This window comes from Clavelina lepadiformis, chromosome 4 (genome assembly GCF_947623445.1).
Source record: "Clavelina lepadiformis chromosome 4, kaClaLepa1.1, whole genome shotgun sequence".
NCBI classification, from domain to species: Eukaryota; Metazoa; Chordata; class Ascidiacea; order Aplousobranchia; family Clavelinidae; genus Clavelina; species Clavelina lepadiformis.
The window spans coordinates 9530041-9553351 of NC_135243.1; the positions used below are offsets into that span (position 1 = coordinate 9530041).

The window sequence follows — 23311 nt, forward strand, 5'->3', positions numbered from 1 at the left end:
AATACCTTGCGTGATACTATAAGGACCGTTTTTGAAACAAGATAAATGTGAAGATAAAAATTTCAAAGCTAAACAACATGGAGACCAAGGTTTAAAACATTGTCTTCTGCAAAAATATTGTAATTATTGGATTTTGATTGAGAAATAGAATAAGGGAGATAAAAAGGGATGAATGAGAAAAGAAGATTGTATGAAACATCACGAAATGGTTGCAAAGAATTTTAACATGTTGCTTGGACACAAAACTCTTCCATCCCTTGTAAAATAATTCATCGTTTTGTATATATTTTTAAATTACATCAGCAACGAAAATTTTTTTATAAACTACATGAGAAGCATCTGAAAAGTACTTCGTTTTAAAAACATTCTTGCAAAATTTAGAAGAATGATGATGGTACAATCCCAAATATATATTTTTTGAATAAAATTTAAGCAAGAATTAATTTTTTAAAGTAAATCCTTAAATTTGAGAATATGACATCACTTACTGTCGGTGTACGATTTAAGTTGTGCAGCAAAGACTATTTCAATATGACTGATTTCTTACCACAAAATCACCGCTGGGAAAACTCCTCTTTAACTGTATTGACGAAGCATGTATCTACATAAAGCTAGCAGCAAATATTACAACTTAATTTGCAGATACATATTACAAAATCCACTAGAATTGAGCGGAGTAGGAAAATTATAGCATTAGTTTGCAGATTGGTAAGATATGATATTGCGTTGTACGCCATCTATTTTGAACAAGAGAATCTTCTTATTTGATGCAAGCATCAACAAACTATTTAGGGCTTACACTAATGGGCGATTTGGAGTGTTAGAGCAATTTGGTGTATTTAATTCCTGATACGAAAAGAAGATGGAATGGCTCGTTTGCATGACGAGCGCGAGAGAGAGTAACTCTATCATGACTAAACGCGACAGGCTGTATGCTCTAATTCAGCACCCAGTAGTGGTGTAAGCAAATGTAGATGCAGAAATGTACTACAAATAAAGTAGTAATAGCGTCTACTAATGTAGAAATAGCAGATCAAATCCAATGATATTGAAATGTCAGCGTCAACTTGCAATTGAGACTTGAAAGCGTCTTATGATAAGATTCCTGAAAGATCTCAGTAGCACCCTGATACTTTTCTTTTAATGGTTTAATAACTTAGATAGAACTTATGGCAAGTATGACGTTATGTAATAGCGCGGTAAATATCAGAAATTTAATTATAATGATACAACTTGGAAGACAATGGAAACAGTGTCTTCCAAACGTTGCATGCCACACCCACAGTTTAAGAACCACTGTTCTAATACTATACCATAATATAAAATTTCACCCCGACGAATTTGCAATGTAACGTTATATGTCCTGTTAGAGATGTTATATGATACTGATAATTATTAAGATACTGTAAAATGAACCAACCAAGAGTTGTACTCCCAACTGCTCCATGCCATTCTAAAGTTGAATTGCGAGTGTCATGTGCAAACCTTTTAGACAAAGATGTTATGTCTAAATCAGACCCATTATGCGCCCTTTATGTACAGAAAAACGATGGAAAATGGTTTGAGGTAAGTGTATATTGTGTATGTGTATATTACATTATATTGTTTCAACTGTCAATGTTGACAATAGGAATTGAATACTTTTAAATATATTGGTTTTTATGATTCTAAATTAGTACCATGCCCACTAGTCCTATATGTCATACCAATTTGTACTCATATCCCATATAGTCAATTTTGGTTTTTGATATATAAAGTGTTTTTAATTTGTGTAGTGCATATATTTGAAATGCAATTTTGATACTACAGAAATGAATGCTACCTAATGTATTTATGTTTTGTAATGCTCTATTGTTATGCTGAAAACTTTTAATTAATTCTGTTTTATTCATGTTAAACCTATTGTTGTTTTGCAATCTTGGCCATTTATTATTATTGGCCAACCTTTTCTGCTTAATATACTGTCATGCTATTATAGAAAACAGTGTATCATTAAATGCCATCAACAATCATTATTTTTATCACAGCTTGGAAGGACAGAGGTGATCTTGAATAACTTAAATCCAAGATTTGCAAAGACTTTTGTCATAGATTACTATTTTGAGGAAGTTCAAAAGCTAAAATTTGCAGTGTTTGACATTGACAATGCAACACAAAGTTTAATTGATGATGATTTTCTGGGAGAAGTAGAATCGACACTTGGCCATGTAAGATATATATTTATCGTTGTTAATTTTAGTATATTTTTTTTCTGTCGTATGATGTAATAACTGTTTACAGTCATCACTGTGACACAGTATACCCATTTTTGGTTAACTTAATTATGACTTACACGTTTATGCATACTCCATGGCATGTTATCAGTGTTATCCTTTGCAGCATATATAGACCAACTTTAATACTTAACTATACTGCTATAATGCTTTTGCTTCAGGCCAACTTTTGTAATTAGTGTCAGTTACTGTTTTTCTTTAAAGATTGTTTCCAACGCTGCCATTACAGAGAAACTGCTGATGCACAACAAAAGGCCAGCCGGGAGATCAACAATCACTGTAAATACTTAAGTGTGAATATTTGTCTTTGACCTTGTCTTGATGTATATCCAAATGCAACAATTAGAAACTATATTTGTTGAAGAAATATTGTGTTATTATAAGATGCTTTCATTTTTGCAGATAACTGCTGAAAAATTGGGCGGAAATAATGAAGTTGCACATTTACACTTCCGAGCTCAAGGTTTAGACAAAAAGGTACTAAAATGCTGTATATCACAAGAAAGCTGAGAATCTCTTACTAAGATAAATGTAATTATTTAAGAGCTTTGTTGCTCATTCTTTTCTTGATTAGGATTTTTTTGGAAAATCGGACCCTTATTTGGAAATACATCGGCAAGGCCCGGATGGTAGAATGATGATGGTTCGTCGGATGGATGACGGTTCATAAAAAATACTTTAAATCCGACGTGGAAGCCCTTTAAAATATCCATGCAAACTTTGTGCGGTGGAAATTATGACACACAATTAAATGTGAGTTGACAAAATATTTTAGCTTACCAAGTTCTTAGTGGTTTTAATTTAGTTGCACGTGCAGATTTGTCAGAAAATAGCGTAAGATTTTCAATAAAGTCTTTGATTTCTTGTTGACGTCAGTTACACCAGTACTGCCTCATTTTGATTTTTCTATACTTACGATACTTTGTTTAGATAAAATGTTATGACTGGGATAATGATGGTTCATCAAACCACGTATAGTCGTGGCCGTTCCTTATCGCGATACGTACCGGAACGGACTACAAAGTTAGTCCTTAAAAAGACTTTATGGTATTATCATTGCTAAATATGATTTTTAAATGCCCGTAAAAGGTAGGCAATAGGGTAGGTCGATAAATAGAAAAAATTGTTACGTTCAATATTAAACAATACCTTCTAAATTTTGTGTTACTAATTAGTGTTTTAGTGGCTGATTCAGGATGGCTGCTGAAGGTCTATCGTTTCAAACATACCAGAAGGAATGTCTACAAATCGGTATTGAGCAAAAAAGCTGACGTGCAGTTCTGAGAAAAACACTCCTACTTGAAAATTGTTTCTGCGCCGCAAGCAATGTAAGTCTTGGACTAACATAAAATATAAATTAACTTTCAAGTTTAAAGCAAAATATAAATGCATTTTGCAGCAAGTAGTTAGCATATTGAGTTTAAATATGTTTAAACGACTTGAACAGCTTAATGTCTTGCGCTAATTGTCATAACTAGCCCTTATTCCTACGGAATTCTTGTGCAGATCTGATGATATTGTGATGTTATTAAAGTATTCGTTCGTGTGTTTAACAATAAGCGTTGTGCTATATTTTCGTCGTGTTTAGTATACGCGACGCGGTTTGGATTACTTCCAAATTACGTCATTCGTACTACAGCGTTCAATGCGTTAGTTCTCAATTGTTCAGTCTGGTATTGGCAATCTAATAGCTTTCAAAGATAAGCTATTTTCACTACTTATACATGTTTCATGGGGGTTAGGTTTATGATAGCATGGTTATAGACAGTACATTAACTCAGCGTGATCCAACTACTTTTGACTTACGGGCCCCTTTACAAAAACGTGACAACTTGCGGGCCATTTCCAATACTATTACCACTGTTATGACGTAACAAACAAATGGATGATGCGATGCAACGATGCTGTCGCAATTATTGGATTATGCCAAATTTCTGAGTGTTGCGCAATAGCCAGTATTAGGGTTCCAATTTAAAAGATACATAACATGAAAACTGTGGAATATTTAAAGGAAACAAAAACGTCCGGAACACTAGGTACAGGTCTTTAAGAAGCCCAGCTGTACCGACGAGACCTGATAGGTTGAAACAGTATAGGCCCTGCTGTCTACAGCTTTGAATTAATATTTTGACACTTTTTATCCAAATGCTATACTTGTTCTAATTGAAATAAATTAAATCAATACTGTGAAAGCTCGCGGGCCGCAAAAATTTTATCGGCGGGCCGCATGCGGCCCGCGGGCTTGTAGTTGGACCACGCTGCATTAACTAATACAATTTGTGAGACGTCACAGAATTAATGGTGACGGCATTACGCATTTTTATTACGTCATTTATTAATACTTATAAATTAGAACGGCAGTTAAACATTAAAGGCTTACACAAAGTGCAGAACTTGGTATGTTAACATGGTAAATATTACTCCAAGAAAGCGAACTAGCATCATTAGTTTGCATCAATACTCTAAACTTTTCCAAAAGAATAGTGCGAAAACTCTACGAGTAAGCAGAGCAACATTTTCCAGAATCATTCAACAGTTTACTGCTACTGGGGCCGTATCCCCCAAAAGGAAGGGTCTGTAGCGGCCTGGGTGATATTTTGTAATACCATTACATCATTTCTTGCGAAAGTGTTTTCTAGTTTTTGGTTAAAGTGTATGAAATGTTTATTTATAAACACTTCAACTGTTGATTGATATTTGAAAACTGGCTCTAAATAACTTTGTGTGAACGATCCTTTTAGTATGTTGCGAAGTTGTTTTCCAGCATCTATGCTGGTAAGAAGTCTTTATTCAACAGGTAACTAGTGAGTGGAAATAAGCTCTAGCGCTGTTCCTAAGCGTCTTTTGGAAGCAAGCAGTAGGCCTACGATCCCTTAGCAAACAGCTTTTGACAAAAAATGAAATTAAAACGACTAAATGGACCAAACAATATAAATCCTGGACATCTGAGGACTGGAAAAAGGTTATTTTCTCTGATGAAAGCCACTTTCTAGTACAAGGTCAGCCTGAAAATTGGTCATTGGCCTGGAAATTCCCCAGACATAAACTCAATTGAAAATTTGTGGTTTATAAACAAATTTTGTTTGCTAAAGAAGGATTGTACTATAATAAGAAAGCTCATGAAGGCAGTAATTGAAAAATGGTAGAGGGACCCAAAAATTGCTAGAAAGTGCAAAACATTGATTCAATCTATGCTAAATCGATTTAGAGATCTTCTGAATTCTGTTTACATTGTTGCAACAACTGCACAAATAAAAAAATTGCAAATTGGAACTATTTTATTTCCAGTTTCAATTAATTCGAACAATACTGTAGTATAGGCGACCCGGTTTCGATTACTTCCAAACTACGTCATTAGTACTACAGCGCTCAACGCGTTAGTTCTCAATTGTTCAGTCTGGTATTGGCAGTCTAGTAATGAACTATATTCTGTGCTCTAAAAACAGTAACCGTTCCGTTAAGAATAATGTATCAATATGAAAAACATTTACAGTGTAGTTTGGGTACTGTGACCCTCAAATAAGCTATCAGTGGTTAATGAACGCGCTGTCAATGGAGTTAGAGTAGCAAACAATCAAGCAATAATTAACTACAAACAACCTTGGCGACAACACGCTTAGTTAGCACAGTCTATGCGCTTTCATTGTTCTGCTTATCTTACATTAAGTACAACGTAAATCTTTGTTTGTTCAAAAACGATAAAAAATTTTATTATTACGGATAATTATTTTCAAGCAAACGAAAACCCCACTTTGTTGTATTATAGATTGCAAAAGTAAATGTTTATTTAACACCATAAGCAATTTTGCTGAGTCTGTTACAGTTTTTATTTGTAAAATCATTTACCACTCAAAGGAAGATATACATGCTTTTTTTGACATTTACAAGATGACAAGAATAGACGTTTAGCAAGGAGTAAAACATTTATTTTTTATTTGCAGACAAACAGATCTTACTCATTTGTGATTTCTACTTAAATTAGAAATACTTGAAAAATGTGTGATGGTTACCAGTGTGACGATAACAATTTCCATAGTTATATCACTTATAGTCGTTTAAGGTAAGCTTCTGAGGTTTTCTATTGCAAAAAAACTACATATAGAAGTTGTACAATACAATATTGACTATCGATGTCACCAAACTAAGCGCTTTATTTTGCCACGATGTAGTGGCTGGTCGATTGCTGTCATCGTGATAATTGTGCTGAAGTTGATCTTCTGGATTTGTTTCTTCTACCGCCGCCACAGGTTGCGTACAATAGCTGTGTACAAAACGTTTCAAAACCCAGTCGCCGTCACAACAGGTTTGCTAACTGTCGTTTTTATGAAAACATTACGGTAACTTTTTTGCTCTAATCTCCGGCCTAGTTTTTAGGCCGGCGAACGTTTAGGAATAAACATTTTTACTTAACAATTTCGTCATACAAAAACTACAATCCTTAATATTCTTAGATGTTTAAAATACTATGCATAAACGTGTATTAAGAACTTGTCGACTTTTTTGGCACACTTTACTTGAATTTTCCAGTGATGTATTACTCATAATTAATGTCAACGTCAAGCAATATAGCGCTTTTATGATGGTTTCTGTAAAAATTCGATTTTAATGATATAGCACGTTACTTAATATTTTGCAGCAAAACCATCTCCATCAAACCAAGCTCCACTTCCCCCAAATCAGCCTACATACGTTGTTGCTCCTGTTTCAATCTGCTATCCCCAGTGAAATTATAACGACTTTTGTATCTAGTCGTCCTTCTTCCAAACCATTATTAATTGTGATTACGGAAATGTAAGAAATTGTTAAAATGTTTTATTGGACTCTCTACCCAAGTTTAGATATGCTCGTTGTAAATATTTCCAGTATGAACGGACGTTTGGCTGTAAACATACGATTTTCTGTAATTTGCTTTTATGCGTTACATTTATAATCTCCCAAGCTTGCAGTAGTTATTACATCATTGGCGATTCTGTATTTATCATTACGTTTCGCGCTGTGGTTTGTTGTATGAAAGTTTTTCCAATTCATGCTTCCTGTATAGGCTATTCTCGTGCTTCGCATCGGTTCAATGTGCTCACAGTTTGATCATCAGCAATGCTACTGTTCGGTATTATGTCTAAAGTTAGCTCTTGCAATGTAGTTATGTGCGAACTGCGATGAAGTATTTCCAGATTCCCTTTCCTCTGCAATTTTAAGTCATATTTATAGATCATACTATGCATAAACATTATTGGTGTAGATGACGTACTTGAACAGTTTTGTTAATTTTCAGTACCAGATTTCTCAAGCTCTAGTATATTTTTTTCGATTATTTTCAGCAAATTTGTACCAAATATATTGACGTATTGCTATGAACAGCTTCCGATATGTGTGAGAAATGAATACCGATTATCGCTGCAGTACGTGCATATATACTGGTACATATTGTCAGTATATTCATTCTTGATTCATTCAGTTTCTTCTACGATAAATGTCTGTTTTCATCCACCAACACTCTACTTATTTGCTGTGTAATCAAGTCTATAGTTATCAAGACTTCTGTAAGCAATAATTATAATTATCAATCAAACCATTGAAAGAAAAGTATCAGGGTGCTACTGAGATCTTTCAGGAATCTTATCTTTAGACGCTTTCAGGTCTCAATTGCAAGTTGACGCTGACATTTCAATATCATTGGAATTGATCTGCTATTTCTACATTAGTAGATGCTATTACTACTTTATTTGTAGTACATTTCTGCATCTACATTTGCTTACACCACTACTGGGTGCTGAATTAGAGCATACAGCCTGTCGCGTTTAGTCATGATAGAGTTACTCTCTCTCGCGCTCGTCATGCAAACGAACCATTCTAGCAATATATTATGGGGACTATGGTGGTGGATTGCTTTAAGGTTGGCCTAAGGCCAAGACTAATAGTCTTGCTGTTTGACTCCGAGATAATTGTCTTTGACTCCGTTTCGTTTACTGTCTCTATAATGTTTCTTCAAATCAACACCAACTTCATAAGGTCTAATTGTTATATTGTCCGAATAAGTTGTCACATCGAAACCAATTAATCACCATTCCACATTTGAATAGAACTATCACTTGAATTCAATACTGAATAAGCCAAAACGTAAAACAGATCCAAAACTAAAAACCGAGAGAAGTACTAGCAAGTCCTGAAGAGACAAGCCCTTGCAGAGACTCCCAGCCCGGATTTTAACCAAGCGTAAGCTTTTATATCATTATCTCTGCCAATCAGCAAATGACATGTCATTATTACACTGCTACCATAAAACCACGTATCGCATACATTCTACGTCATCTAAACGTTTCATCAAGTACACTCAAACTTTACGCCGTGAAAACAATGCTACTTGAAATACTTATATCTGCGTCCAATATGTCAGTTAGAAATACAATTTGTTTGAATAACAGAATTTACCAAGTGTAACACAGCTGTCTAAATATTCAATTTTATCTAACTGGAGAAATACAAAAACTTATGCAAAATGCCAATTATATAAGTTATTGCAATTATTATCACGATCGCCACAATATATCTCCATATATACTCCATATATATCAATATCTCCATCAAACCAAGCTCCACTTCCAAGTCAGCCTGCATATGTTGTTGCTCCTGTTTCAATCTGCTATCCCCAGTGAAATTATAACGACTTTTGTATCTAGTCGTCCTTCTTCCAAGCCATTATTGATTGTGATTACGGAAATGTAAGAAATTGTTAAAATGTTTTATTGGACTCTCTACCCAAGTTTCGATAAGCTCGTTGTATAAATCTTTCCAATATGAACGGACGTTTGGCTGTAAACATACGATTTTCTGTAATTTGCTTTTATGCGTTACATTTATAATCTCCCAAGCTTGCAGTAGTTATTACAACATCGGCGATTCTGTATTTATCATTACGTTTCGCGCTGTGGGTTGTTGTATGAAAGTTTCCCAATTCATGTTTACTGTATAGGCTATTCTCGTACTTCACATCAGTTCAATGTGCTCACAGTTTGATCATCAGCAATGCTACTGTTCGGTATCATATCTAAAGTTAGCTCTAACAGTGTAGTTATGTGCGATGAATTATTTCCAAATTCCCTTTCCTCTGCAATTTTTAGTCATATTTATAGATCATACTATTCATAAACATTATTGGTGTAGATGACGTAGGCTACTTGAACAGTTTTGCTAAGTTTCAGTACCAGATTTCTCAAGCTCTAGTATATTTTCTCCGATTATTCTCATCCACTTTGTACCAAATATATCGACGTATTGCTATGATGTGTGTGAGAAATGCTTACCGCTTATCGCTGCAGTACGTGTATATATACTGCTACATATTGTCAGAATATTCACTCTTTGTTCATTCAGGTTCTTCTACGATAAATGTCTGTGTTCATCCACCAACACTCTACTTATTTGCAGTGTAATCAAATCTATGATTATCAAGACTTCTGTAAGCAATGCTTATCAATAAAACCATTGAAAGAAAAGTATCAGGGTGCTACTGAGCATAGGCGTAGCAAATTTTCAAAGTTTGGTTTCCGAAGTTGGGCCTTTTGTTGAAAATATAATAAAATTTGTATATGTATTTGTATTGTACAGTTCCCTTGAACTCATCAAAGATTTGCCCCCCCCACAATTTTTTTTGGCTACGCCACTCCTACTGGGATCTTTCAGGAATCTTATCATAAGACGGTTTCCGGTTTCAATTGGAGGTTGACGCTGACATTTCAATATCATTGGAATTGATCTGCTATTTCTACATTAGTAGGTGAATCTGGCTGTGAAAAGTCATTAACCACTGGACAATTTAAGACTCATTAAATAGCCAGTTCATTTACTTGCCCTGCTAATAACCATTGTAATGGTTGAATAGTTTGGACAATCGTGACCAGCAACCCAGCTCATAACACATTTCTCTAGTGTTGTGTTCTATTTTCGCACACGGCCTTGATTGTGCAAAAAACACGGCTTAAAAAGTATTGTTGAATGTTTTTTTAGTTTAGTTAGCTCAGCTCACGCAAGGGAGATAACATTCAGTAAAAGGTCCTTATTTGTTACAACGTAAGTAACGTTTACGAATTTTTGTTCAGGTTATCATGTTCATGATTACAATTTAACAGACTCAGAACAGGTTTTAGTCGATTTCACTTAGTATGTATGAAGTTGACCCACCAAAAACTAAAACCTGTAAATGCGGAAGCACGCAAACTGCACTACACATACTGGTTGTAGGCCTACTATACGCATGTCTTGTGCTATAACTTCCTTGCAATTAAACAAATAGAAAATGCCAAACTGCAGCGTTGTTTTTGACATTTTTAATACAATATTTTTCTCCAATAGACTAGGAATATGCAATGCAAATATTTGTATCTTAAATGCTGCTTCTGTCTACGCATGAACGCTTTTCCATGTTAGCCTGTATTTGTTAAACTGCACTCACGTTTTGTATACGAACTAATAATAAACCACATAAACCTAGCTCGCTAAACTAGCTAACCACATAAACCAAACTTACTAAACAAATACATTTTAAAAATAATACCAAACCACACCACAGTTTTTGTGAACCGAAATTATGGTGGCTTATGAATTAAAATATATATCTAAAATTTGAGAAAAAGATTTTTGAAAGATTTTAGTTTGTAGTTGTTTCATACAGCTTTTGTCATGTCGTTTATTTGTTGCAATGCTTTTCTGCTGCGGCCCCCAGTACGCGCAAAATTCCAGATCAAGCTTTGACTGCAAGTATTCAGCAGATAACTGGCGCGGCCCTATAAGTGCCAAAGCATTTTTTCGATTATGCGATCGCTAATTTTGCCTGCTAATTTCCTTCCCCTTTTCCAACTGGTCAACTGGTCAATCTTGGTTACGTAAGTGTCTTGTCTTCCACTTGATCCTCTTGTCTTAATCTGTGTGATCATGGAGCATGTCTATAACCGGAGCTTTATCCTCACCGACGGTTACGCCCACCGAAGTAGGCTACGACGGCTAGAAATGGATAAAACGATCAGTCATGCCCTCTATTTCTTTTATCAATACCCATATGCCATACCCATACCCATATGCCATATCAATACCCATATGCTACTATGCGGCTTGTTGACCACGTCTGCCCGGTGTAAGGCCGTTCAGCTCACGTCAAAATCTAGTCTTGAACAGCAATTGCCGCTATATCGCTGGATGCCTCAAGCCAACCAAGACAAATCACCTAGCTGTACCTTCTATCCTGAATTGCTCCACCAGAACGAGGCGGGTGAGTGACCCCAGCCACCCTGTATACAACCACGTTCCAACATGCAGTCGGCTTAAATCGAGAAAAAATTTTCTTACCACCAAACAACCTCTGGATTAGGATGCTGTCTCCACCAGGGTTTAGATTGTTTGTTAACAAAGCCGGAAAAAGCATGAAAAGTTTCCCAGGCTCCGAAGCACCCTGGAAAAGTTTGTGCTGCCTCAATCGTCTAAGGACAAAGGTTGACAGAAATTAGAAGGTTTTAAACCAAAAACAGCAAATCCCATGCCTTTGACTGCGGATACACATCGCGGACCATGCAACACCTGCTGGAGCTGGAGTGCCCTATGCTCGAAGACATGCAATGCGCTAGAACTTGCTTTAGTAAAAACGACTCACAATAGACTTGAAGAAAAATGTGCTGAAAACGATGTCGTCCATGTTTGCTTATTGCCTTATACCAGTGTTTCTCAAACTTTTTGCGATCGCGTACCACTCGTTCGTTTTTTTTGCTACACTGCGTACCACCTGGCTCCTGAATGACTTATTTTACTCAAATGTACCGGTATTTATTAGTTATTACCGTTATTACTATACCATAACACCAATGAATAGCAAGAAAACACAATTTAATTTGATAGAAGCAACTGTTTCTTCTGCACAAGCTTGTCTATCCGGGGCAACACATTACTCACAGCACATCGAAAATCATGTTCAGCGGTACGCGGTACCACTTAAAAAGCTCTCTCGTACCACTAGTGGTACGCGTACCACAGTTTGAGAACCACTGCCTTATACGAACAACCTGTAGATCGTGTATACGTATACTTGGCAAAAAATGGGAAACAATGGAGCAGACCTTTGGTCGAGACATGACTACTTTATCGGCTTACTACCGGAAATGTTGATTGGAGCTTAAAAAGAGAAAACAGTGCCGCCAACCTTCATTCTTCATAACCAACCAGAAAGTAAATGTTGAGCTTAATATAAGCATAATTGGAACGCATGTGTCCTTCTGTCCTGCTCCAAATAACATGGGGTAACTCTGGACAGGTGTGGTTACCAAACTCCAAGACTTTGAGTCACTTCGTCAGACAATTGAATCTCGAGCCACCTTGACAAACTACTGATATTTTCAAGTTGGGATTTTGGGGCACTGGGGATGCTACTTTATGTGCAGCGGTTGTCCTACTTGCTTACACCACTGCTGGGTGCTGAATTAGAGCATACAACCTGTCGCGTTTCATCATGACAGAGCTACTCTCTCTCGCGCTCGTCCTGCAAACGAACCATTCCATCTCCTTTTCGTGACAGGATATAAATACACCCTACGACTAAAATCGAAACATTCTTTTGTCCGGCCTACTGTTACTGCTACAACACGCTGAGAACTCTGGCACCAATGCAGCTCGTTGGGAAGGCTATAATATAGAAAGCGTAGTGGCAGATAGTACTGCCAGACTTCCGCAGTTTCGTTATCGCCGTCGACACCCACTTCACCGGACTATCGTTGTCCGGGATCGTCTGGCCTCCAGAGAACATGCTCTGCTTATTATGTGTGGGTCGCAGAGGAGCAAACCACAGATCAGGTCGTATCCGATTGTTCTGTATCGTATCCTCCGACGGGATGAAAGCACGACCCTTGTCCAGATTATCCAAGCATTACAATGGTTATTAGCAGGGCAAGTAAATGAACTGGCTATTTGATGAGTCTCAAATTTTCCAGTCGTTAATGACTTTTCACAGTCAGATTCACCTACTAATGTAGAAATAGCAGATCAATTCCAATGATATTGAAATGTCAGCGTCAACCTCCAATTGAAACCTGAAACCGTCTTGTGATAAGATTTTTGAAAGATCTCGGTAGCACCCTGATACTTTTCTTTCAATGGTTTAATTGATAAGTATTGCTTACAGAAGTCTTGATAACTATAGACTTGATTACACAGCAAATAAGTAGAGTGTTGGTGGATGAAAACAGACATTTATCGTAGAAGAACCTGAATGAATCAAGAATGAATATACTGACAATATGTAGCAGTATATATGCACGTACTGCAGCGATAATAATAATCGGTATTCATTTCTCACGCACATCATCGGAAGCTGGTCATAGCAGTACGTCGATATATTTGGCACATATTTGCTGAGAACAAACGGAGAAGATATACTACAGCCTGAGAAACCTGGTACTGAGCAAAATTGTTCAAGTACGTCATTTACACCAATAATGCTAAGTATTTATGATCTATAAATATGACGTAAAACTTCAGAGGAAAGGGAATTTGGAAATAATTCATCGCACATAACTACACTGCTAGAGCTAACTTTAGATATAATACCGAACTGTAGCATTGCTGATGATCAAACTGTGAGCACATTGAACTGATGTGAAGTACAAAAATAGCCCATACAGGAAACATGAATTGGGAAAAAATTCATACAACAACCCACAGCGCGAAACGTAATGATAAATACAGAATCGCCGATGTTGTAATAACTACTGTAAGCGTGGGATATTATAAATGTAACGCATAAAAGCAAATTATGGAAAATCGTATGTTTACAGCCATACGTCCGTTCATACAGGAAATATTTACAACGAGCTTGTCTAAACTTGGGTAGAGAGTCCAGTAAAACATTTTAACAATTTCTTACGCTTCTATAATCACAATTTATCATGGTTTGGAAGAAGGATGACCAGATACAAAAGTCGTTATAATTTCACTGGGGATAGCAGATTGAAACAGGAGCAACAACGTATGCAGGCTAATTTGGAAGTGGAACTTGGTTTGATGGAGATGGTGCTGCTGCAAAATATTAAGTAACGTACTGTATCATTAAAATCGACTTTTTACAGCAACCATCATAAAAGCGCTATATTGCTTGACGTTGACATTAATTATGAGTAATACATCACTGGAAAATTCAAGTAAAGTGTGCCAAAAAAGTCGACAAATTCTTAATACACGTTTATGCATAGTATTTTAAACTTCTAGGAATATTAAGGATTGTAGATTTTGTATGACGAAATTGTTAAGTAAAAATGTTTATTCCTAAACGTTCGCCGGCCTAAAAACTAGGCCGGAGATTAGAGCAAAAAAGTTACCGTAATGTTTTCATAAAAACGACAGTTAGCAAACCTGTTGTGACGGCGACTGGGTTTTGAAACGTTTTGTACACAGCTATTGTACGCAACCTGTGGCGGCGGTAGAAGAAACAAATCCAGAAGATCAACTTCAGCACAATTATCACGATGAGAGCAATCTTCCAGTCACTATATCGTGGCAAAATAAAGACCACTTAGTTTGGTGACATCGGTAGTCAATATTGTATTGTACAACTCAATATTGTACAACTTCTGTATGTAGTTTTTTTGCAATAGAAAACCTCAGAAGCTTACCTTAAACGGCTATAAGTGTTATCACTATGGAAATTGTTATCGTCACACTGGTAACCATCACACATTTTTCAAGTATTTCTAATTTAAGTAGAAATCACAAATGACTAAGATCTGTTTGTATGCAGCTAAATGCCTGTTCTTGTCATCTTGTAAATGTCAAAAAAGCATGTATATCTTCCTTTGAGTAGTAAATTATTTTACAAATAAAAACTGTAACAGACTCAGCAAAATTGCTTATAGTGTTAAATAAACATTTACTTTTGCAATCTATAATACAACGAAGTGGGATTTTCGTTTGCTTGAAAATGATTAATTATCCGTAATAATGAAATTTTTATTGTTTTTGAACATACAAATATTTACGTTATTAATATTAATTCTTCTTATATGAAAACTGCTTTTACGTTGTACTTAATGTACTGCAAGATAAGCAGAACAATGAAAGCGCATAGATTGTGCTAACTAAGCGTGTTGTCGCCAAGGTTGATTGTTGTTAATTACATTGCTTGATCGATTGTTCGTTGGTCTGATTCTATTCATAGCACGTCCATAGACAACCCATAGCCTATTTGAGGATCACAGTAACAAAACCAAATGGCCAATGTTTTAAATATTGATATATTATGGATTCTTAACAAAACGGTTACTGTTTTTAGAGCACAGAATATAGCTCATTACTAGACTGCCAATACCAGACTGAACAATTGAGAACTAACGCGTTGAGCGCTGTAGTACGAATGACATAATTCGGAAGTAATCGAAACCGGGTCGCCTATACTACAGTATTGTTCGAATTAATCGAAACTAGAAATAAAATAGTTCCAATTTGAAATTTTTTTATCCATGCAGTTGTTACAACAATGTAAACGGAATTCAGAAGATCTCTGAATCGATTTAGCATAGATTGAATCAATGTTTTGCACTTTCTAGCAATTTTTGGGTCCCTGTACCACACTTCAATCACTGCCTCCATGAGCTATCTTACTGTGGTACAATCCTTCTTTAGCAAACAGGATTTGTTTATAAACCACAAATTTTCAATTGAGTTTATATCTGGGGAATTTCCAGGCCAATGACCAATTTCCAGGCTGACCTTGTTCTAGAAAGTGGCTTTCATCAGAGAAAATAACCCTTTTCCAGTCCTCAGATGTCCAGGATTTATATTTGTTGGTCCATTTAGTCGTTTTAACTTCATTTTTTAGTCAAAAGCTGTTTGCTAAGGGATCGTAGGCCTACTGCTTGCTTCCAAAAGACGCTTACGAACAGCGCTAGAGCTTATTTCCACTCACTAGTTACCTGTTGAATAAAGACTTCTTATCAACATAGATGCTGGAAAACAACTTGGGAAAATACTAAAAGGATCGTTCACACAAAATTATTTAGACCTAGTTTCCAAATATCAATTGAGAGTTGAAGTGTTTATAAATAAAAAATTCATACACTTTAACCAATAACTAGAAAACACTTTCGCAAGAAATGATGTAATGGTATTACAAAATATCACCCAGGCCGCTACAGACCCTTCCTTTTTGGGGATACGGCCCCAGTAGCAGTAAACTGTTGAATGATTCTGGAAAATGTTGCTCTGCTTACTCGTAGAGTTTTCGCACTATTCTTTTGGGAGAGTTTAGAGTATTGATGTAAACTAATGATGCTAGTTCGCTTTCTTGGAGTAATATTTACCATGCTAACATACCAAGTTCTGCACTTTGTGTAAGCCTAGTTTAAGGTTTAACTGCCGTTCTGATTTATAAGTATTAATAATGACGTAATAAAAATGCGGAATGACGTCACCATTAATTATGTGACGTCTCACTAATTTTATTAGTTAATGTACTGTGTATAACCAAGCTATCATAAACCTAACCCCCATGAAACATGTATAAGTAGTGAAAATAGCTTATCTTTGAAAGCTATTTGACTGCCAAAACCAGACTGAACAATTGAGAACTAACGCATTGAACGCTGTAGTAAGAAATAAGAATGACGTAATTTGGAAGTACTGTAATCCAAACCGGGTCGCGTATACTAAACACGACCAAAATATAGCACAACGCTTATTGTTAAACACACGAAAGAATACATTAATAACATCACAATATCATCAGATCTGCACAAGAATTCCGTAGGAATAAGGGCTAGTTATTACAATTAGCACAAGACATTAAGCTGTTCAAGTCGTTTAAAAATATTTAAACTCAATATGCTAACTACTTTCTGCAAAATGCATTTATCTTTTGCTTTAAACTTGAAAGTTAATTTATATTCTGTGTTAGTCCAAGACTTACATTGCTTGCGGCGCAGAAACAATTTTCAAGTATGAGTGTTTTTCTCAGAACTGCACGTCAGCTTTTTTGCTCAACACCGAGTTGTAGACATTCCTTCTGGTATGTTTGAAACGATTGACCTTCAGCAGCAATCCTGAATCAGCCACTAAAACACTAATTAATAACACAAAATTTAGAAGGTTTTGTTTAATATTGAATGTAACAATTTTTTCTATTTATCGACCTACCCTATAGCATACCTTTTACGGGCATTTAAAAATCACATTTAGCAATGATAATACCATAAAGTCTTTTTAAGGACTAACTTTGTCGTCCGTTCCGGTACGTATCGCGATAAGGAACGGCCACGACCATACGTGGTTTTGCGATTTTTTCCAGGCATTTAGATAATTAATAAGTCATTCAAAACAGATGCTGATCGTCGCATAAAAGTTCAGGCCTTCATTTTGCTTGAGGCAAAAAAAACGATAATTGGCAAAGCGTATTGACTGCGGTAGAAAGTCAAAATTCATAAATGCTTTCGTCAACTAGCCTAAGGCGATAACATACAGGGGAGAATGTAAACTAAAGAATGTATGTGTTGTAAATAATGGTATTGGCTAATGTAAGTGTTACTATAAGTTGCAGGTTTAGAGCTACAATCTATCCTAAAAGTTTTAACTAAGTAACAAAAGCTGGCATCAATTTGGTTATCCTGTATGTGTTATTCAACTTGTTTCTCAAGTCTTGGAATGCGTTATCATAGCGGGTACACAGTTATATATCAAAGACGAAATAATACCATCACCGATATAAGTTCAAAACGAACAGAATAGCTCGACTAAACTACTATAAGTTTTCTTATCTTTTTCATCCGTAACTATAAACACACGATCATGGTCTTATTCAACCTGGTAATAGTCTTAATCCAACAGTTTTGATTTTGTTGGAATAAATTTGGCACGAAACCGGCATACAACTCTGACTGTTATATTTGTGCTATTGATGTAAACAATACGTAATTTTGATGCTAACTTGAAGAGTAAAAACGGATTGTAAATCCTTGTTTTGATTTTTAACCGATATTTTAGTTATTGTTAAACTGCTAAATTTTACGGTCCGCGTTTTAGTAGGATAATACTAAGCTTCACAGAGCCACAGTAGACCTACAGAAGGATTAGCCGATGGTTTATGCAACATTTTATAACATTTAAATAGAAAAATGCTAATATCTTAACAGTGTAGATTTCAATTTTGGCACTACGCTGAGCTTGGATCTTAACAACCGAAGCTCATATAGGCTTAGCATTATGATGAAGCAAAGCTAGTGATATTAGGACAACAAATTAGGCATGCAGCGTGCTGTAAGTCCGGGCAGGCTTGGTGAAGGGTGTTAATTTTTGCAACCGGACCACACTTTTCTCCAGTTTTAGCGCACCAGTTGTTCGTGAAAATGGTTTACAAGCCATGGCTTACGAACTTATCAGACAAAACAATGAGGTGTTGAGTCTGTTGCTAAGCTACGCCCTTCCAAAAGCCTACTCACTACTTCTTTCGTGGATTATATTCATTATTTTATTACGTAAAAAAAAATAACACAGATTAAATAGTTTACCTCAACAACTCCATTATCTTCCATGAAAGATGTATTACTACTCAATGTGAAAAGGTCGAAACTGAGTAAGGATTAATCACAAATTGGACAAGTTAAAATCAGGCTCACCAAATGATACGATTCGGATATGCTTGAAAAGTTATTTGAACGGTATAGTGATCGTTATATAAAAATAAGCCTAACGTTAGACGTCGCCCGCAATTTATAACATAAACATTTTAATTATGCAAGACTTGTATATACTTCTTTATAATTTTTGTTATGGTAAGTTATATGCAATTTGTTTTTAAAGCTGCGTTCCACATGGACTCTATTTAGTTTTCTTTTCATCTATGGTTGTTTCCAAAACGAACGTAAGAATTGTCCAATGCTTGTTGTCACACGAATACTTTGAATAGTGTATTTTCCTGCAGGAACTTTATTTTAATTCTTTATTTAGTCATCTATTCAGCTTTCTGTTAAAATACGTATAGGTGAAAACTTGCAATCACAGTTGTTACTCTTTGTCGTCGGTATTAACCAAACAAGCGTCAGTCATAGATGAGTTAGTTGCCTTCAATATACTCCACTTCATGTCATTTCAAATGATGTATGCATGCATCTGTATGCAAGCTCATTCGTAATGTGCGTTGAGCCGTTATCACAAAGCAAATCCAGTTTTGTCAATGTAGCTTTCACGAATAAGACAGCCATTAAAAAACAACAGCAAAGCAACAGAGCATGTAATCGCTAATGTAATCTTAATCATGTAATGTAATCACCTCGATAATGTAATCTTAGGGACCGATGTTACTGGTGCATGCGATCGTATGACCTGGATTAATCTATAGGCTATACATTCGCGTACTCACACTGTTGTGAGTTGGATAAGATCGAAAAAAAAACAAGTTTGGTTTAACTGTATAAGCTATGAAATACTCGATTCGTTTGTATACGAAGCATTGCACAAACCCATAAAATCGACAAGAAAGCTTCTAACTAGGTTAGGCCTAACTACGGTGATGTGAATGGCATACAAATTGCTCATAGATACACAGATGTGTTTGTGTAACGACTATTTTCTCGTTCATGTAGCCAGGCTTAATTTCACATTGACGGTGAATCGCAACACCTCTAAACTGTGAGTAACCTTCAACTGTGAGACTGTGTAGCGTTATCACGCTAATAAAACAAACCGCGATGATCTTCGAAAAGCCACATTTAATTGGTCTCAGCCAGACGCCGACTCAAACTAACCCCACCTCAAACAGCGCACAACCTTTTATATTTAATGAGGGTGCCAAATCCAAGTGACTAAAATATATAAGAACAAACACGCAAAAGGTGCTAATTGGTAAAAACGCTTCAACGAAAACACGCTAAGCAACTACGCAATACGTGAGGAACAACAGTTCGTAACCCACCCCCCATCCTATATAAATTATGAGACCACTCGGACGACACTTTCCCCTATCCCAAGGTATGTGAACTAAATCACGGTGAATTGCGTGTCCGATACAAGTTTAAAAAAACTTCAGATAGAGAAAAAGTGCTCTATTACCTAAAAATCCTCGAAGTCTAACACGTGTTTGTGCTCCCCCAAACACTGGTAAAGTGAAACTTGTATGCACTTCATCTGTAACGGGAGTCGACATTGACTTTTCGTCGGCCCCTTCCGACAGGTCGGTCCCTTGATTGTTGAGAATTGAAGTTGGCAAACTCTCATCCACTTCATTCAGTTTAGCATCGGAAATATCTGCGTGACTGTATCTTTATCGGCATTGCTGTCATCTTGCTGGCTTACTTTCAGCAATATAGTTCCTTCAGTTTCTACAGCTTTCTTGGGGTTAGTGATGAAGCTGTAAAGATAAGTCAAAATCTTTCTCCTCGAAGACGGTTTCTGGGAGAGACATGACCATTTGTGGATCCCTTAAACCCTTCATCACACACAGGAGCATTAAATCTTTTCGAAGGCGTTCGTCTGTTGGCTAGGCCCTTCTACCCAGAGTGTTTACTGTCTTTACAAAGTCACATGCGGACTCGTCTTGTAGTTGTCGTCTGTTGAAAAAAGATTTCTGCATTCTATACAGAGCTTCTGGATAGTCGACAATCAACTCGAATTGATAAACAACGTCTTCTAAAAACATCTCAGGAACAGGTAAGTGACTTAACCTCAGAAGGAACATTTCTTGAATCGAAGCCAAGAAAAACGGTTTCTTCGCTCCATCGGAAAGCTTGGTTAGACGACAATAGGAATAAAACAAATACAAAAATCGTCGTAAGTCGTCTACCGCTTTATAGAACGGCCGTGGAAGGAAGAAGATCGGATCCATAATATTCACAAAACTGCTAACCCTGTTGGCGGTTATGAAATCCTGGCGCGCTCGCCAATTGTAACGATTATTTTCTCCTTCAAGTAGCCAGGCCTAATTTCACATTTACAGTGAACCACAACACCCTCAACTGCCAGTAACTGTATACAGTGTATCGTTATCACGCTAACAAAACAAACTGATGGTCTTTGAAAAGCCATATTTAATCACTTACAGCTAGACACCGGCTAAAAGACAACCTCCCCAAAAAGCGCACAATCTTTATATTTAAGAAGGGTGCCAAATCAAGTGATTAAAACATGCAACTACGCTAAGCAACTACGCAATACGTGAGGAACAACAGTTCGTAACATTTTTATTACCTTAATTAGGAACTATTCATCAAGAACACTTAACAAAAGAAAGCATCATTCGGGCCTTGCTCAAGGAAATTAAATGGGAGCGCCACTGGAAATCGAATCCGGTTCGCATTTAGCCTTTGGTAGTTTAAACCTGACGTAACGTGCGATTAGCCTTAAAGTAAAGCAAAACTCTTGGGTGATGTTTGAAGACTAAGCTAAGTGTGTTGTAATTTATTTCCGTACGGGTCGAATTGAGGTTAAAATTCTGACATATATACAAATACGGATTCTGGTATGGATTGTTTTATAAAGTGTTTAGTTTTAATAAGTAGTACCAAGAGAAAGTAAACGAATGACGAAATCGCCAACCTGCCAAACGTTTTATAGCTTGGACTGTATCACGTGCAGATGAGATTTTCGTGACACTAAAAAATGCGAACCGTCTTCAAAATGGTTGAAAAGCACTGTTGTATACCATATTACACCTTTAGCCATTCTTGTTCGTCCGAACACGAGTAGCTTATTATATCGGCCGACACAAACGAATAGACCTACCAAATATAGCGTCAAGCATTAAAATTTCATCAACTAAGTCGTTGGTAAATGACTTTTATTGCTTTTAGATACATTGCTAGGCATAGGATATAAAATTTTATTGCTACGTTTTATTCTTTGTTTTCCGTATACTTGAACTAAGCCAAAAAACTACAGCAAATCATCTTTTCTCAACACATTTTATGAATCTCTGAATACCGTTTCATTGAAATTCGATATTGTTAAAAATCGCATTCGCCTACGTATTCCTAACCAGTTAAAGGGTCAACTGTAAGCCTGGGTTACATGGGTTAATTATCTATAGCGACAAGTTTTGCCCGATAAGGTTATATTAAAGCCATAAGGTAAATGATTTGCGTTGAGATTGAGGTACTGAGTAACGTACGCATTTGAATGGGCTTGCTACTGTAGCCTATGCTGCAGAATGTGCAAAATATTTAAGTACTATGCTGGCTTAGTCTTTAAAAAAGTTGATTTAGTAATTAATGCCTTTTTCGAGCAATATAACAATATGGCCAAATTGCAATGTAAGCCAATTGCCACGAATGACAATACACATCACAATCGCGCCTGACCAGCCCTTCAATTGGTCAACAAGAAGTGATAGCTTTTAAAAAAGTTTTACTGAAATGCGAGAGCAAGTACAAAAACAGTTTGACCTTAAACCAAAGAAGAGTTGTTATAGCAATTAGCAAGGGTACCGGATAAATGCTTTTTCCACAATATTGAATGTTGCTTAAGCCATATTGGTTATGTGCCACAGTATAAAAGTAACTGCGAGAAATGTGTCACAAGAAACGCAATTTTAACTCTAAGTATCACATAAATAGTGGATTAGTAGTTAATTAAGTCTGACCCAACTTGGGAACTGAACCCATTCCCGAAAAACAATTTTCCACGTTACATAATCCAGAAAAACCTATGCCCGATCAACGTTAATCTCGTTTTAACGAAACCCCGACTATATTACAGTAAATGCTGAAAGTTTAAAGTCTTGTATTGACTAAAAACAGTTCTGCAAATTTCGGAAAGAGTTGTATCCCGTCTAATTTACAACTATTTTATTTATGTTGGTGAACGTAGATATTAAGTCGCAGGCAGGGACCTCGTTTCAGGGGGGACATTTTCTCCAACTTGTGAACAATTACGATATAGTTTATCACAATTCGAACTGTATTCTGTAACCGCCAATGCATATCACACCAACTTCGTCCCCTCCAAAGTTTTCTAGCAAACTGAAGGTCAAGGTCACTGAGAACAGTATTGGCTGTTGGCATCAGCCTATTCTGATACCAGTCATAAAG

At 36.3% G+C, this 23311-nt stretch overlaps 1 long non-coding RNA gene and 1 pseudogene across 3 annotated transcripts; one reads left to right on the top strand and one right to left on the bottom strand.

Moving 5' to 3' along the window:
• Window positions 1–705: 705 nt before the first annotated feature.
• On the top strand, window positions 706–7764 carry LOC143452565 (copine-3-like; annotated as a pseudogene). Its single transcript, XR_013115059.1, has 10 exons — window positions 706–1566; window positions 2028–2207; window positions 2478–2552; window positions 2676–2750; window positions 2848–3026; window positions 3204–3296; window positions 3449–3601; window positions 6215–6333; window positions 6443–6576; window positions 6910–7764. The product of XR_013115059.1 is annotated as a copine-3-like (transcript).
• Window positions 7765–13381: 5617 nt separating this feature from the next.
• Window positions 13382–20354, bottom strand: LOC143452100 (uncharacterized). 2 transcript variants are annotated; one of them, XR_013114944.1, is made up of 5 exons: window positions 20340–20354; window positions 17206–17358; window positions 14918–16213; window positions 14658–14791; window positions 13382–14324 (listed from the first exon to the last, which is right to left on the bottom strand). It is a non-coding gene; the product is annotated as an uncharacterized LOC143452100 (long non-coding RNA). The 2 variants fall into 2 exon arrangements; XR_013114943.1 differs by lacking the exons at window positions 17206–17358; window positions 20340–20354 and having other exon boundaries at window positions 14918–16837.
• Window positions 20355–23311: the final 2957 nt, after the last annotated feature.